The following is a 17793-nucleotide window of genomic DNA, read 5'->3' on the forward strand; positions in this document are numbered from 1 at the left end:
TGAGAATCTACTCGTGTTGGGGCACCTCCTTCCAAGGCATTCATGCCTATCCGGCCGCTCTGGTTATGAAAGTCTTCCCAGCATTCCCAGAAGGGATGTGATGGCTCCGTGTCTGTCCCGAGGACAGCTGTGGAGGACACTTGGCCGGGCCCAGGCAGGGCCATGGCCTTCTTCATCCAAGCCCCGGGCCAGAAGCCAGCCTCTGCCAGCAAGCGCCACAACTACCCCAGAGTCAAAGTGCAGTGCGGGGCTCTCGGCTCACTGTCCTGCGGCCTCCACCCCGGCCTCCCCCCACCCGGAGCAGCCTCTGCACTGGCTCTTGGAAGATTCCCCGGCCAGCAGTTCACACTGGCTGCCTCACAGTCACCAACTAAATTCAGCAAGGACTTCTGGGGCTACCGTAGGCATCTACAGACTCGTGTAGACCTGTAGCCTGAAGCACCCTCACGTATCATCTCATTGAGCCTTCACACACCTTGGCACTCACTCTCCTCCCCGTCCCCGTCACAGACATCACTCATTGACCACTGTGCTGCTTTCCTGGTAACCCTGGACTGAACCTCAGAATCCTTCTCAACTCAGTGCTCCAAGCAGCCACAACAGAGCTATTTGAGTCAATATATAAGAAGCAGCCTATTTCAGCTCTCCCTTGTGTGTTCCAGTGCCTGGACTTAGAGATGAGGAAACAGAAGACCAGCAACAGGAAGGAACGTGTGTGCATCCCACAGCTGTGACGAGAAAGCCAGTGTCCTGTCTACCTCCGGGCCAGGGCTCTCTCTTGGGGACCATAATCTACTTCTACTGTAATGGAGATTCTGGTGGTGTGGGATTTTCAACCAAACGTAGGGGTGTCGCAGGGCCCCCAGGCCTGTCTACATGCCTTCCTTCAATGCCCGCCCTGGAGGCCTTCATGCCAGGCTTTAGTGGACTGGGAGGACCAGCCCCCCAGTGTACCCCACCCTCATGGCAGCTCTGGAGGTGGGCAGGGGCAGCAGGGCCCGCCCATTCTTCCCACACTGGTCCCTGTGCACATATGGCTGAATGTGACCAGGGTAAGTGTAGGCCATGTGGGGGCAGGAGGGCCAGGAAAGATCCAGGGCCTGGGGCTGACTTGGTTATGGGCTCAGGGAGTGTCTGCTGAACCAGCAGTGACCCCCTTCTAGACTTAAACTTGACAAGGAGGATGCACACAGCTTGACTTGTGGGGCCCTCAGAGTCCAGGTGTCCCAAGAGTTCAGGGAAGCCCCAGGTGGGGCTAAATGTCCATGAGAGCTTCTGGGAGCTCAGAACTCAGCCTGAGCAGAAGCTTGTTTGTTCATTCATTCATTCATTCATTCATCCAAGGCCGACTAGCTCCAGGCATCCAGCCATTGGGACACGTCAGTGAGCAGAACTTACGGAAGCACCCCTGTCCCCTAGCAGAGGGCAGACCACACACCAGATAAAGGAGGAAAATGCATGTATGTTCGGTGCTGATAAGTGCTGGCAAAAGACAAAGCAGGAGACAGAGCGGAAGTGCTTGGGAGAGTGTCGAGGTGCTTTAGATGAGGTATTGGTGGGGAGGCCCCCACTTCAGAAGAGTGACAACCTGAAGAACACTGTCTCTGATGGGGAGAACTGTGTGCATCTCTGGGAGAACGACCACGGTATGGCCTTCCCGGGCAGCAGAACGAGCGCCTGCGGAGCCTGGGGAGTAAGGAAAACAGCAGGGGCCTGAGCGGGAGTGGGGTACATGAGCAGACCGTGGTAGGCTGAGGTATGGGGGCCGTGAGGTAGGAGGTGCAGAGTTTGGATGGGGGACAGATCCCACAGGGTCTCATGGGCCAGCATAGACTTGCGGTGTGTAATGTAATCACCTGCCATGGGGTGAATTGTGATATGTCGCCATCCTAACCTCCTAACCTGTGCATGTGGCCTTGTTTGGAAAAGGTTGTTTTTATAGATGTAATTGAGGATCGTGACATGAGATCATGCAGTGACAAGCGTCCTCACAAGAGACCCTGAGAAGATGGGCACGGAGAAGAGGAAAAGGCCATGTAAATATGGAGGCAGAGACTGGAGGGATGCCACCACAAGGCAAGGGACTCCTGGGGCCACAGAAGGTGTAAGATGCAAGGTGGGATCCTCCCCTGGGGCCTCCGGACAGTGTGCAGCCTCAGGGCCAGGGCTATGCTGTCCTTGGATGTCTGTGGGAGCTGACGTTGAAATGCCTCCCCTTGGGCCTGCCAGCTGCTGTCGGATTTCATAGCCTCCCTGACACAGTGGTCTCCAGCTGCTCAGAAATCTCAGACAAGATCCCATGGGCTCCGAAGGGTGAGAGGGCTGTGGGCCACATGCGTGGCCAGTGCAGAAGTCTGACAACAAACACCTGGCATTAAATCCTTAAGCACCTTCTGGTTCTCGGGGCTCCCAGGGTCTGAGCATGTGAGGCTTTCCGGGGACTGGTGGCCATGCTCAAGTTTGAGGCTTTTTGTGACCTGGTGATGGGCACCTTCAAGCAAGACTTGGTCCTGTTTCTGTAAAGCAGGAGAAGGGGTCCAGAAGATGACAGAAGGTTTCTCTTCCCTTGGCAGCTCCTGTGGAGGATGGGGCTGGTAACCTCACAGGGACATGGACACGTATGGAGATGTCCCTCTTCAGTGGCTGGAACAGCCTTTGATTTTACCCCTATAAACTATCAGTGCCTGGCTGGCTGGCTGCAGCCCTCCCTCCCTGCCCCCATGGAGACAACATTTCCCCTGTGTCCCAGCCTTGAGCCTGGCTTTCCCCCTGAGGGCTCGCCTCTGCTTGAAGAGGTCATGCTGGCCAGTGGTCAGAACCTCTGCATTGGGAGTATCATGTAATACAGGAGAGAGCAGGGAGAGGGACAGGGTGGGGACCCTGGGGGGCCATGTGGAAAAAACACCAGCTCTGCATCCTGGTCCAGAAAGTTCATCTCTCTACACCTCAGTCTCCTCAAACGTAACGTGGAGACAATGCGCTGCTCTTCACAGAGTCCCACAAGGATCACCGAAGTCGGTAGAGGTGAAATGCCTAGCTCAGTCCCAGAGCCGTAGCCACACCTGATTGACTCTGAATCTAGAAATACAGCGTGGTCCAGTTACCCCAGTGAGCCCCATCCATCTGCCAGCTCTGTCAGGTGGGGAAGGGGTGGGATGAGGGGCCAATGAGTCAGACATAAGGACCTGGGAGATACAGAGAGGAGGGAGGGAGGGAGGCCCGCAGGCCCTCTGCGAAGACCCAAACTCATCATTGTCTACAGAGAGCCCTTCCATTGAAGGTGCCGCCCAACCTCAGTGAAGAGGAAATGGAGGGTGCCATTCACCTGCTACTGGTGTCTCCCTGAAGTTCTGGGAAGAAGGGAGGCCCTCAGCCAAGCTGGAATGGAGGAGGATACAGGGGATGAGGATTAGGCTCAAGCCTGGGGCCAAGGGACTCACACAGAGCCCAGAACCTAAGGTCTCAGCCACTCAGACAGGCCTCTACCTTAGCATGCCCATCTGTCTACCTGGAGGGGAGTGGGGAGTCCAGCAGGGGCAGCCTAGGAACTGCTGAGACCTGGATGGCCTCTGATGTATTGGCCTCATTCATTCATTCATTCATTCAGATGTTGACTAAGTGCCAACTCTGTACCAGGCACCAGGGACACAGCAGTGAATTGAGAGCTGCTGGGACCCACTGGTCCGGTTGGAGCTTCTGGAGGTCAGCACCCACAGGAGCCTCAGTCACCTTTCTCTCCACATCTGGGGCAGGAGACCTTCATCACCCCCTAATCCTCCTCCCCACCTGTGAGGGGAATGGATCCTAGAGCTGGCTGGTGCTCCAAAGTACAGATGTCAGAGCCCCTCCATGTGGGTCTTTTACCAGGAAGTAAGTGATCCGATGGAAGGACTCTTGGTGAGCACATTGGTCCCCTTGTGCAGTGACCACATGGCTGGAGGGAGGGCCTTCCTGCTCAGGAAAGTCCATGCTGCCCCTTTTGCACGGCTAACAGGCCATAGCACTTAATGGCCAGTTCTCTGGCTACCCAAGGCTAGCGCATGAGGACAAAACTCCTCCCAGAGGTCCTCCTCCAGACCGATCATGGGAGCCCTTTCACTCATGGGACCCAAACATTTAGTTCTGGGCCCCTGTCCTCAGCAAAGGGGTCAATGTGTGTGTGTGTGTGTGTGTGTGTGTGTGTGTGTGTGTGTTTGTGCAAAGGGAGTGGGTGATAATTCTGTACTAGGTACCTGGGACACAGTACCTAGGGCCAGCCACAGTATGTGGGCCCCAGAGAACTGAGAGTCACTGAGACCTACTGGTTTTTGTTTAGTGACAAACAAAATATATAGATAGGGTGCTCCTGGGTGGCTCAGTCAGTTAAGCCTCTGACTCTTGATTTTGGCTCAGGTCTTGATCTCATAGTCGTGGGAGGGTGAGGGTGAGCTCCATGGTGAGGGTGGAGACTGCTTGGGATTCTCTCTCTCTGTACCTCCTCCCTCTCAGAAATAAATAAATAAACATTTAAAAAATACATACATACACACACACATACATACATACATACATACAAAGTCCAAATTGGGGAGGTGACTGTGTGTAATTGTGGTGAATATATTCAGATCCACAACAGGCTCTTGGCTTAGAAAGCAACCATTTCTTCTGGCCCTTCAGTGATCAGAGCCAGTCCTCCTGGACCCAGAGATGTTCTGCCCCATCTGCAGGGACATTTTAGCCTACGGGGCCTCTGCCTGACATCTGCACTAAGGCTGGGGGAGGATCAGCTCCTGCCCCAGCTCAGTGCCGAGCTGCACTATGGAGTTAAATGGAAACATCTGGGCCTTTGTAGCACAGCGGTCCAAGGCAGTGGAACATTAACCTGGCGAAGGCAATTGTGTCAGATGTGTGTCCTCAAGTGCCAAACTCAGAGAGGTTCACACCCATGCTTAACCTCATGGTCAAGGCAACTTCCCAGTTCTGCTTCCTACCTGCCATGCCCTGCAGATAGAGCCCTGCTCCAGGCAGCTCTGGGCTGCTGTACCAGGCAGGGGTGGGGACAGGGGACAAACCCGAGGGTTCTGCGGCATTGGGAACGTTCCGGCCTGCACGTTAGTCAGAGGAGCCGATGAGCTCACCAGCTCCACCAGGGTGAGAAGCCACCCCTTGCTGCTCCCGGGGCCAGGCCTGTGGTCAGGCAGTGCTTGTGTACATCCAGGCACCTACACGTTCCAGGGAGGCTGTGCAGGGCGTGCTCAGCTCTGTCTTTCTCAAGTTCCCTCTGCTCCAGTGAACCCAGCCTCCCTGGAGAGACTGCAACACAGCAACTCAGCTACAGAGATGCAGGGGCACACCTGGTGGCCATCCCCACCCTTGTCACCATGGTGAGGAGGACAGTTACAACTCTGGGGCCCGCGGAAATGTCTCCTTCACAGAAGCAGGGGTCTGTCCCAGGGCAAGGACTCTAGTCCTTTCCGACCTTCCCAGGGACCCGGCCAGGGACCGCAGATGTCTGAGAAGTCCCATCCTGGGAGGGCACACTGCAGACAAAACATACTGAGGGTCGCGCATGCCTGCGTTTCATTTCCACAGGCCCTGGTTTTAGATGACTAATTAGCACTTCCCCTTTGGAGAACTCAACCCTGGCTTTCTGGTGGCAGGATTGCTGTGTGCTGCTTCTGGGCAGCAGTGTTGGCTGGCCTAAAGTCAATGGGAGGCAGGGCCCCCACGGGTTTGAATAGGCTGTGCTTTTTCTGTGGAGGAGGGCAGCTGGCGATGTGTTCCTGAGAACGCCCACTCAGAATCTTAGGATTTACATCGCTTAGAATTCTGTCTTCTGAATCTCAAGGTCCTGGGGTGCTTAATCCTGAAACTTGATGCTTTTGGATCTGGAAGAGAGCTTTGAAATAATACAGCCCATCCTGGCACTTAGAAGTTGAACAGCCTCAGTGGCTGGATCTAACACCCTCCCCTCCCCCAGCAAGAACCTTGTCCCTCAGTGGATTTCCAGGGTCAACTGGCGCCAGGTCTGGTCTCCTGAGAGGCCCGCCAGTCACCTGTGGCAGTGCACACCCCCACCTCCAGGGGGTGTGCCAGAGCAGAGCAGGCATACTATTGCAGCGCACAGGGCCTGTCACCCTCAGAGAGGAGCTTGGGTCCTCCAAAAGCACTGCGAAACATTTCTGAACTGCCACTAAGGGACACTCTTCTCCAAACAGAGCTTGGGGCACTTTGAGGGGGTCATTAGTAGCCAACCACCTGACAAAGTAATTGTAAAGACCAGCTTTTCACACATGAAACAGCTGGGGACCCAACGGAAGACTAAGGATCTGTGTGGTCAGGCAGAAAGTGCTGGAGGGGTGCGGGGGGGGGGGGGGGGTGGGGAAGGCCTGGGGCTTGCGGAAAGGGAAGGTTTCCAAGAAGAAGCTGGCTTTGGAGGGGCCCATGGCTATTGAGTCCTGGGATCAGCCCCCTCCCTCAGATACCCACAGGGATCTATACAGATCCAGGTACATGTCTACACGGCCATGCTTCAGTCCTCAAAACAGGCAGGCAAAGGATGAACTAACATCCAGTGTTAGAGATGAGCTAACGGAGGCCAGAGAAGCTCAGACCATGTGGTGACTTAGGGCAAAGACGGAGGCCGACCCAGTTCTCCTGACTCGTAGTGGTAGTGGCTTCCCATACAGTAGGTCCACTCAACCCCTAAGGATGCCCGAGTCCAGAGAGCTGACCCGGGAACTGGTTCTTGGTGCTGTCATCTGGACTCAGATTGTGGTTATATTGTGGGCCCACCAGCCCTTGGTCCACTGGCCCTGACACTCTGTGACCTGTCATTAGACAGTGACACCTAAATGTCCTGCTCTCTAGACCCTGTTGCCCTGGACCTTCCCTCAGGCTCCTTCCCCATTCCCAGCCTCACCTCCATCCTCTGGAACGTTAAATGGTCTCCTGACATGCCTACCATCCTTGGAGGGTGGAGGATGGTGCCAGTTTACATGCCCTGAAGATTGTGACTGAAGGGAAAGCATCATGACTTCCTCTCCCCACCATGGATGTACCTGGTTGACGATCGACATGTTTCTACGTAACCATGTCATTCACATACGTATATACACTTTTTAAAATTGGGATCACACAGGGGCACCTGGGTGGCTCAGTTGATTAGATGTCTGACTTCGGCTCAGGTCATGATCTCATGGTTCATGGTTTCGAGCCCCACGTTGGGCTCTGTGCTAACAGCCCAGAGCCTGGATCCTGCTTCAGATTCTGTGTCTCCCTCTCTCTGCCCCTCTCCTGATTGTGCCCTATCTCTCTGTCTGTCTGTCTGTCTCTCTCTCTCTCCTTCAAAAATAAATAAAAATATTTTTTAAAAAATTTTAATTGGGATTATACAATTGCTTTACAGTCTACTTTGCTCAATAATATTTTACAGTTCCTTTTGCTTTGTGTGAATATTCTTTAGAAACACCATTTTAAGGGGCTGTGCAATCTATATAGCTGTATTGCAATACACAATATTTTGCACCTATTTTGGAGTACCCGGGCTTCTGTTTTTTTGCTGCTCAACAGTTCCTTTTTGGTCATCTTTGTCCATGATTTTTTGTTTGAATTTCTAATTATTTCCTCAGAGAAAATCCCAAGGCATTTATGTTTTTTAGTTAAATATCCTTGACACGTTCTGCCAAAGTTTCTAGAAGGGTTGTCCCTTACTTCTATGTCACCACCAGCTGAGGTCTGAGAGGGCCAGTGTCTGGGTCTGCACCAGCTTGTGGCAATAACAGTAAAGCAAATTTTATTATCCAAAAGGCAAATAATGTTAATTGCAAAATTATAACTTGCAGGCTTATCAATGAGACAAAAATACTCATAATTATTAAGCCATTTAAAATTTTGGGGGTGTCAATTGTCTGCTTTTTTCACCTGTTTTTATAACACAGCTTTGATGGGTTTATTTAAAAATCATCTTACGAGCTCTCTCTACATTGCCGTTACGTTTGTGGCATACGTGTTTTACTAGTGTGTTGTTTCCTTCTATTTTTGTTTTTGATGGTTTTTAACATACCACTGCTTTATAATTTGACATTGTCAAAGCCATTGGCTTATTCCTTTTGTGATATTATCCATTACTTAGAAAGTCCTTCCTGGGAAATAGCTTTTTAAATGGGTCAAGAGGTTGCCTCTTCCTCTCCTCGGTTCTCTATTTTTGGTAAATTTTGAACAAACATCCTTTTCCCAAATCCCCTTTTCCCTGGACCATCTGGAATGTGCTTGCTTTTACCTCCGCCTCCCCTGGGACCAGTGTGTTGGGGTGGGGAGAGGCTCTCACAGTGTGATGATCTCTGGGTGGGGAAACTGGAGTGGGGAGGTTTGGGCTCCAGAAATGTCTTGTTCTCCACCTTCAAGGTGGATGTGCTCTGTTCTGAATGTCGTTGGGTGTTTCCCATTTGAGAAATGAAAACGCTGTCCAAAAACCTTTTAAATGTGATGGATCTACAAGTGAAGACCATCTGTGTATGGGCCTCAGATCAGCTCACAGGGCTTATTGCTGTGCTCTTGGGCAAGATGGTCCTGGCTTCTTGGTAGCTAAAATGCCTCAGGGGTCTTTGGGTCCATAATGTGGGTCAGCCATTTGTCTCTGCCATGGGCCCATTGGAACCTCATTCCCTTGGCAGCCCAAACAAAAACCCATTGCTGACCTTCCGTAGTGCATGCAACCCAAATGGCACACTGTGGAGAGTTTGCTTGGCTCAAAGGTGGGATCACCATGTTCTGACCCCAGCTCTGCCTCCTCACGGCTCCACACCCCGGGGGAATTTCCTTTCTGTGGAAGGAGGACCGTAACATCCTGCTTGCAGGGTTGGTGTGAGGATTAGATGCAACTCCTGGCACACAGTAGGCGGGATGATGCTCGTTCGTCTGATGACTATGATGCTTTTGCTGCCCATGAGCAAACCAGAGTTGTGCATGCTGTCTCTCAAAAAGGGAACAGCATGCCAAAGTGTGGGACTGGGAAGGGAGCCAAGGTAACTCCAGGACTTTAATTGTTATTTCTCTACTATTTGGAGATACTAGTCTCAGTCCTTCAAAGCATCAAAGGATTTTAGGAAAGGAAGTTTGGTGTTGTGGCTAAGCCAAGGGGCTTTGAAGTCCCTAATGGTTTCCGGATCTGCCACTTCTAACTGGATGACCTTGGCCAAGTTACTTCTCTTCTGTAAGCCTTAGTTTCTGCATCATAAAATGGGGCTATTAGCAGTGCCCCTCTTGTAGGGCATTGTAGGGATTAAATAAAATACTATCTATAAAATTAGGGTGAATATATACTTGTCTTCCAAACCAGGACACTTTTGAGAGGGAAAAGAGATGCTATTAATAACTGTCCAGCAACTCAGGACTGTCCCAGGCAAACCAGGGCACAGGGCCACACAGAGTAAAGGGCTTGGCACAGTGGCTGACTGAATCTGCCCTCTGAGATAGCAGCCGATTTACTGAGCTGTGTATGGGCTCTCTCCATTGCTGGGTGGTCCACTCTGGGGATAGAAAAGAACCATCTCAACAGAGAGCCCTGGATGAAACAGGGGCTAGGGGCTGCGATTCACAGCCATGACTCTGAAAGGGAGCCAGGAGCAGCCAGAGTCTCCCCAAGCCCTCTGGGAGGTTGTCCTTCCCGGAAGGAGGTAGTGAGGGACCAAGTCCCTTTCCCAGGGTCACTGGAAAGGAGCCCTGCTTGGACGGGCCCCTCTCCGCTGTTTGTCTCATGGGATCAAATTAAAGCCAACTCTGGACAAAGGAAAGTCTCCGATTTCTGATTGAATCTGGCCCTTTCCTTCTCTGGTCCTCTGGGCCCCAGACAGAACCGCATCTCAGTAACTCCAGAGGTCGCAGCCTTGTCCCCCTAGTCTTTGTGAGGGCCCCTCGCCTCTTGCCCCAAGCCAGCCGGACACAGAATAAACTACTGTGTGTGCAGCCCCATCTCAGGCTCTCAGCTCTCCTCCCAGCGTTAGCATAAACACATTCCTGAAGCCAAGCCGGAACCAGAGTGACTCAGGCCTCAGGAATGTGCAATCTGATCCCCTCTCTTGGAGGACAAATTCCTCATCCTAAGGTGGGCAGCTAGCTGGCTGAGCCTAGAAGCAAGCCCTAGAGGGCCTCTGCTATGTCAGAGTGTCTGAGCTGCGAGTCGGGTCTGGTTGGACTCTGAAGGAATAAGCTCTCACTGTCGCAGCTGGACAGTGGCTCTCTTGGCTCTGCTCCTCCCCTTCAGACCCCAGAGCCTTACAGTGTTGGGAGATGGTTGTGGGGTTGAGGGGATGCTCAGGGACCTCATTCCATGTTCAGGGCCAGTATTCAGATCGCCGGAGCAAGCATGCTGTATCCACAGGGGCAGGAGTCTGGAAGTAAAACCATGGTGGGACTGGCACCCCAGGCCTCCCCAGGCCCATCCCCTGAGCAGTGGGAGAGGAGAGAAGCCTCCAGATCCAGAACGGAGAGAGCGGCCTTTGTCCTGCTGGCTGGGCTGGGACAGGGAATCTCCACTCTGCCCTGCAGGACACTGGCTATTTTTAAGTGGGAGGTTGCAGCTGCAGGCTACTCAAGCCCTGCCTGGCCCAGCCTAGGCCACGGATTCTCTGGGGACACATCTCTGTGTCCTTGTTCAGTGCCACAAACAATTTTATAGGGAATCTTTTAAAATCACAAAATAAATCCTCCATTTGATGGCTCTGGGGGTGGACATTCGCTAGAGGAGCAAAATACTAGCTGAGCCTAAATCTGTGAGCCAGGTACCAAATACGCAGAGTCAGAAACCCCAAGTAATGGAGCACAAATTAGAAACACAGGACCTTTGGCCTGAAACAGACACCTGAGCAGCTTGGTAGGGGACCCAGTTCTGGGACTAAACAAGGTACATTGCTCACTGTCACCATATATGGAATAGTGCACTGACCAGGTGCAAAGAGTGACCTGTCTTCCAGCCACCCTGAGACAAGTCAGAGAGACGTCAACCCCTATTGCATGGTCTGGTGCATACCAGCAGTGCTGGGTCCCAGGTGTCACGATGGCCAAGACAGGGGAGCTAACCTGAGAGTGTGGTGGCCTCTCCCTTCTTCCGTTGGACAACTCCCAAGGAAGGGGAGCCTGCCTCCTCCCACCATAGAAGATGACGTGGAGCTCCTGTCCCCTCCTCACTTCTTGGCCAGAGTGGTGGCTGGGACTCGTGCTCGACCAGCAAGACCCTTGTCCCTGGGGCTTTGAACCTGGAGAGAGGGATGCAAGGCTTCAGAAAGAGGCTCAGAGGACTAGAGAATCCAGTGATGTCCATCTGGGGATGGCAGGTACTAGCACACTGTCCTCAAGGGGATGCTGTCCAACCGTGCTCACCTCCCTTGTTCTCCGGCCTTCCTGATAGCCCAGTATGAGTGGCCCAATATTCTTCAGTTAAAATCTTTTTCTAAGTAAGTTAGCCAAAGCTGGTTTCTGTGGTTTGCGTATAAAGGCCAAGTACAACAGAACAGCATGTGCCATGGCCAGCACACCTCAGAGGGGTTATCCATAGTGCCAGGGCCCTACCTTTGATTGCATATGCCTTGTTCTAGAATCCTTGCTTGATTAAGGTGTGAGAAGAGGCTGGGGGCTACTGAGGATGTTTGTTCTGGGTGGGAGAGCTGGTCCTGGGAGCACTCTGCTTAGTGTGAGAGTGGCAGGTAGGCCAGAATGTGAGGGGAAATTGAGGCAGGCCTGAGGTCCAGGGCCCACTCTGGCACAGTCTCAGCTGGCACAGAGCTGGGACTCCTCATTGGCTTGGTCAGAGGAGCCAGGTGCCCTATCCAGCCCACAGCTTGGCAGGCATAGAGGATCAAAGGTGGTTAAGGTGCAGAGGCAGGATGGGGAGAATTTCTTAGGAACTGGGCAGGGAAAGGGGCAGGACACCTGGTCAGGATCCCAGGTTCAAGGGCTCATGCCTGCCCAGGGCCACCAGTGCCTTGAGCCTTGTCTTTCAGGAGGATGTGGAGTCCTGAAGCCTGGGCTGCCAGGACAGGCACTGGAGGTTCTGACCTTCTGAGAGGATCCCTCCCAGATTGGAACCCAGCAATGGGAGGAGACCAGCATAGTGGGTGCTTGTTCCCATTTGACAATGTTACTCCCTGGAGCAAGATGAGCTGAGCCCAGCAGGCTGACAATCCTCCCATTGTCCCTTTGTGGGTACATACAGTACCCTCCCATCTGCCCCTTAGCCTACCTCTTAGGTGCCCATTAAAGCTGAGGGGAAGGAGGGTTGGGTCCCCTGATGGCAAGGACAGTGGGGACAGAGCAAGAGTTTACAATGTAAGGGGCTGACATGTATAGGGAGAGGTGCCTGTCTCTGGGGCCTTCCCACCTGGAAATGGAGAAATTCAGTAGCCATCCCAGGGCCCCTGCAAAGCACACTATACCTGCTGTGTCCACCCCTTCCTCATTTATTTATGCTGCTTGAGAGGCCAGCCCTCTCCAGGACCTCTTTTCCCACCCCTCCCTCTCTCCTAGCGACCTCCACATCTCAGGCGGGCAAGCACCCCAGTACTACCCTGTCAGCCCTCCCCCACCCCCACAGCCCTGCCCTGTCCCATCCTGTGCTGTTCTGTGCAGCCTGAGGCTTCAACTCCCTTCAGCCATTGAGGAGCCTTCCTCTATGGAAGGGACAGAAAAGGTGGTGGACAGACCCTGGAGTGGCCCCATGTTTTCCTGCCCTATATTCAGTCCATAATTCCCTCCCCTTGGGTGTGGGCAGGACCTATGACTTGCTCTTAGCTCATGGAATATGTCAAAGTTGAAGGGATTTTTGCAGGGGTCATTAAGATCCCAAATCAGTTGATTTTGAGTTAATCAAAACAGAGATAATTCTGTGTAGGGCTGGCTTAATTGGATGAGAACCTTTAAACGTGGGATTGGGCCCCCTGTGAGTGGAGAGCCCATCCTTGCCAGCTTGATGGAATAAGCAGCCATGTCAAGGAAGCTCACCTGGCAAAGAACCACAGGAAGTCCCCATCACGGGGGTGGCCTCCAGCGGACAGTCAGAAAGAGCTGGGCTTCTGTCCTAAAGCTGCAAGGAAATGCCTGAACTCAGAAGAAGATTCTTCCCCAGTTGAGCCTCCAGATGAGAATGCTGTCCCACTGACACCTGGATTACAGCCTTGTGAGACCCTGAGCAAAGGACCCAGCTAAGCCATCCCCAGATCCCTGACCCACAGCAACTGTGAGATGAGATGATAAAGGGGTGTGCTTTAAGCTGCCAAGTCTGTGGTCATTTGTTACCCAGAGATAGAAAGCTAATATTGAGTTGGAAGGGTTGAGATGTCAACCTGGAGCTTGGAAAGGGAGTGGGGTGTCTTGCCTTCTTCAGGGTCAGAGCTCTGAATCCAAGCCCCCAAGGGCCCGATTCAGCAGCTGGACAGTGGCCGGTTCCAGGCAGGACAGCAGGTGTGGGCCCTCCATGGGGCCTGTTCTCCAGGGTTCCACGTTTTTCTAAAGAAAGCCTGCACCCTGGAGAGTGGGTGGGTGGGTGGGGGACCCTTACTTGGAGAGGGGTCCTCTGCAGTGTTACCCTAGGGCCTCATCCAGTACTCTGGGGTTTATCTGTGCAGGAATAGGATTCCTGTTCAGAGGTTGATACACACTGAGTTTACATACTGATTCTCAATAAAAACTCATCATTTGCCTACCTGGTGATCATTCCTACAAGCGGCTCCTGAGGGCTCCCTCTTCCCCACACTGCTGGTGCTTGTTGGTATCAGTCTTGGTAATTCTGGCCAGTGTCATGGAGAACATAATACCTCATTGTTTTAATTTGCATTTCCCTGATAACTAGTGAGGTTTACAACCTCTTCATGAACTTGTTAGTCATCTGGATTTTGCTTCCTGTGAATTCTCTTTTATACCCTTTGATTCCTTAAAAAAAAAAAAAAAAAAAAAAAAAAAAAAAAAAAAAAAAGTTTTGTTGTTGGGTTTTTGTTGTTGTTTTTGTTTTTGTTATTTTGCTTTTTTCCCCTTGAGGTTTCTAAGGGTGCCCAGGTCCATACCGAGCCTGCCCTCCTTATTCCCAGCTCTGCCCAGCTCAGGCCACCAGGCCCTGTGTCTTCTGTGCCAGCCTTGGGTCTGTGTGTCGCTGAGTGTGAGCAAAGCGTCTGCCCTACATAAGGGTGATCAGAGCCTCCTCTCAGGCCTGGCCTTAGTCCCATATCGGGGGGACTCTTACGGGATTCTTATGGGATTTATGTGTGGGTGACTGGATACTGACTTTCCTTCTGTTGCAGGGACCCAGGCCGCCTGGTGGACCACCCCCCCCCCCCCCCCCCAGAGAACCGGGGAGAAAACACAAACGACCCCTTTGAGCCTGCAGTGCCAGTGGGGGCTTCCGGGGCAAACAATGGTCCTCTGTGTCTGCTTTCTCCTGAGGGCCGGAAGCCCCTGGTGTTTGGCCCACCGATGAGTCATCCAGGATATCTCCTGGGCCTGCTTTGTTGTGCCTGAGGATCTCTCAGCCCAGCCTGAAATGGCAGATGATCTCATCGGCTGCTCTGGGGAAACCCTGTCAATGGCCAGCCCCGGGAAGCTCACCGCCCACTAATGGCTGAGAGTCCCGGTCCCCTGGCCTTGAGAGAGTTCCTGGAGGTGGGGGTGGGGGGTGGACACTGGGCAGAGAGAGCCAGCCAGGAAGAAGAGACCCTGTGCTCATGGAGTCCAGGGAAACCCCCACTTTGTTCTCTCTGGACATGGCACGCGTGTGGTGGCCGCCCAGCTTCAGCTGTGTCCTGTGGAGTTTCCTGAACTCAAGAGAAACCCCAGGCAAGTGCATTAGGGAGCATCCCAGGGAGGGTCAACCTGGGATTGGTGGGAAGTCAAGGGCTGGGGTGGCCACCGATCCTGGCTTGGCCTGTGAGGTTGGGAAGGGAACCAGGGTCGGACTTTCCACTTGGCTGGATCCTACCAAGATTTCAGAAACAAAGAGAGCCATGTGGTACTGAGGCCACTTCAATTCTTGGAACTTGGACATTTCTGTTAATGGTTGTTGTTGTTTAAAGGATACCCCCCCTCACCCCAGTTGGTACAGAGCATGGTTCCAGAGTCACAGAGCCACACAACCACTAATTGTGTGACCTTGACCAAGTTACTTTACCTTTCTGAGCCTCAGTTTCCTCCTCAATGAAATGGGATGGCGGTACTGCTCCTAAGGCTGTTGTGGGCACGCACCAGCTTACGTCTGCCAGCTGCCTTGCTCACAGCTGGCCTTCAGTAACCGGCAGCCTCCTCTCTTCCCTTCACTCCCCCCAAAGCTTTGAAGAGGCTCTTGGCTGGGCTTCTCTTCTAGTTCACCTCCCAGAGGCTCACAGCCCAAACATGTTCTTTCGAATGCCCACCTTTCCTCTGGGTGCAGGTGATGAGTGGGGCCAGAGCCTCCAAGGAAAGAACCACCCCAGTGTGTCTGAGGCCCAAGAATGGGGTCCTTGTCACCTTCTGCTGGTGTTTCACATCTGATTGGTTACCAGGACCAATCATTGCTCCAAGGACCACCTGGAGAGAAACATTGTAGGGATGAAGTCCAGGCCTACAGGGCCCAGGGAAGAGCTGTGGGGAGCCCAGGGCCCCACCCCGGAAACCACTGATACCAAGGTCCCTCCTGTGCAGACCGCACCCAGCCCTCCTCTGAGGGCTTCCCTCAGCTGCAGAGCCACAGGTCGGATGCCAGGCACTGGGCAAGAGAAGCTGTTCCCAGTGGGCTACCTTCCCACCTCTGCCCTACACTTCTGTCCAAGATTCAGGAGCACTGCTCCCAAGCCTCCTTCCTATACCCCTTGCCAGGGACCAGCCAGTTACCTAAGGGGAAATGATGCAGCACTGAGTGTTCCGTATCAGAGGTTCCCAGCCTGGCGGAGCATGATGAGAAATGGGACACGTTACCATGGCTTTTGCAAGTTTGTGGTCACCCCCGGCCACAAAAACATGCATCTGAAGAGTCACACTGCTGAGGTTTGATGTGAGAGGCCACGTCGGCCGTTCTGAGATGGCCAGTGTGTGTGTTCGGGCCTGTGTTACAGTCTCTGGAAGGCCTGTCCCGCCCCCCACGCCCCAGCCTCAGTGCCTGGGACGGACTGCCTCTTGCCTGCATGGAGGAGCAGACGCTCTAAGGACGTCACTTGCCTCGGGCTCAAAACCTGGTAATTTCAACTTCAGCGCCAAGGCCTTAGTCATTCTAGTCCCTGCTCAGCTCCAGCTCCTGCCGATCTCTACTCCAGTCCACCTTCCAGCGGCAGGGAAGCACCTTCACACTTCCTAGATGGGCCCTTCTTCCCTCTGGAGGGTCTTTTTTCTCCATGCCCCCTCTGCCCACATGGGAGCTATATTCAAGCCCCTGATGTTTCATGGGAAATGCAAGGAGCTGGGAAGATTGTATGAACTAGAATTTCTCTCGGGGAGAACATGGTTTCAAAGGATGCCTTAAACAAGACCTTTGGGAGGAGGTGAGAACCCCAAGACCCATACTCAGCCCCATAGACAGTTGGGAACTTTCTAAGGAGGCTGGGTCCGCAGGACTTTGGTCTTTCCGAATGGGCTGTGTGTGGGGCCAGAGCTGAACTGCTGAGGTCCACAAAAAGGATTCTCCTTTCTCCCTTCTTCCCACTCAACTCTCAGCCCCTTCCCCACACGTAAATATTGAGCCAACATTAAAAGAGTATCAACATGTATTGTCCCCAGTGCCATGTCCGCCTGCACTGGGCTGCCCTGAGTCTCAGCCCTGGCCCTGCTCTCCCTGCAAACCTGACTCAGCGGCAGGTGTAGCTCTTGTCCTTTCTCCAGAACTTATCACGGGCTTGGCTGCATCTGGGCTCCGGAATGTTTGCAATGACTGCAGGGCTCCCTGCCCTGAGTCAGCAGTGGGCACAGCATGACACCCACTTACAGCCCAAGGTGCATGACGCAGGGGTGCGACCAGAGAGAAATGCGTGTGATTACTTCAAGTGTCTAACACCAGATTCGTGCCCTCTCCTGCACCGGATATGCTCCCGCCTGGCCCCAGCAGCCTCTCCACCAGCTCAGCATACCCAGTCTTCTTCAAATCTGTACATCTGTTGTCTTCACCTCACCCATGGTTATGCAGGGCCCAAATACAGGTTCCAGTCCTCTCTACTCTGGACCCCTCCAGACGTGCCAGGGAGTCAGGTCAGGAATCTCCAGCCCCAGCTTTCTTTAAGATATTACTCAGCCTTCCAGACACAGCCCCAGGCCCACTGCTACCCAGTGCCCCCCACTTAGGGCCCTGTGACACTCCTACCAGTAAGGACCCTGGGACATGGCCCTTTTTGCACAAGGCGCTTCTCTAACATATAGCCTCTGCTCCGAGCCTATTGGCCTCTTTGTGGCCCCTACACAGTTCGTACTCAACCCCACATCTGGGTCTCCACTGCTGACTTTTTTCCACCCATCAGGCTCTCTTCTCCCCTCTGTCGGCCACCTAACTGCAGTCTCCAAGGCCTAGCTCAGCTATCAGTCACCCCCCATGTCACCCCCTCTGGCTCAGCTGTGTTGACAGCTGCCAGAATTTTGTCTTCCTCTGTACTCCTATGGGCTTGATTATTCCACAGAATTAGGGTCCTTAGAACCTCAGTCTAATCCATGTTATTATGAGTGCCTACTGTGTACAGGACACTCATCCAAACAGGCTCCCAAAGTCAGACTGGCCATGGCCTGACTGAATAGGACCCTACGCACAAAGTCCCCTGGAATCTGTGTTGCCACAGGGCAAACCTTTGGGGACACTAGCATGAGGCGTGAGTTCAGGCC

The sequence above is a fragment of the Panthera pardus genome, unplaced genomic scaffold (assembly GCF_024362965.1).
Source record: "Panthera pardus isolate Hobbes unplaced genomic scaffold, ASM2436296v1 HiC_scaffold_26, whole genome shotgun sequence".
Classification (NCBI taxonomy): Eukaryota; Metazoa; Chordata; class Mammalia; order Carnivora; family Felidae; genus Panthera; species Panthera pardus.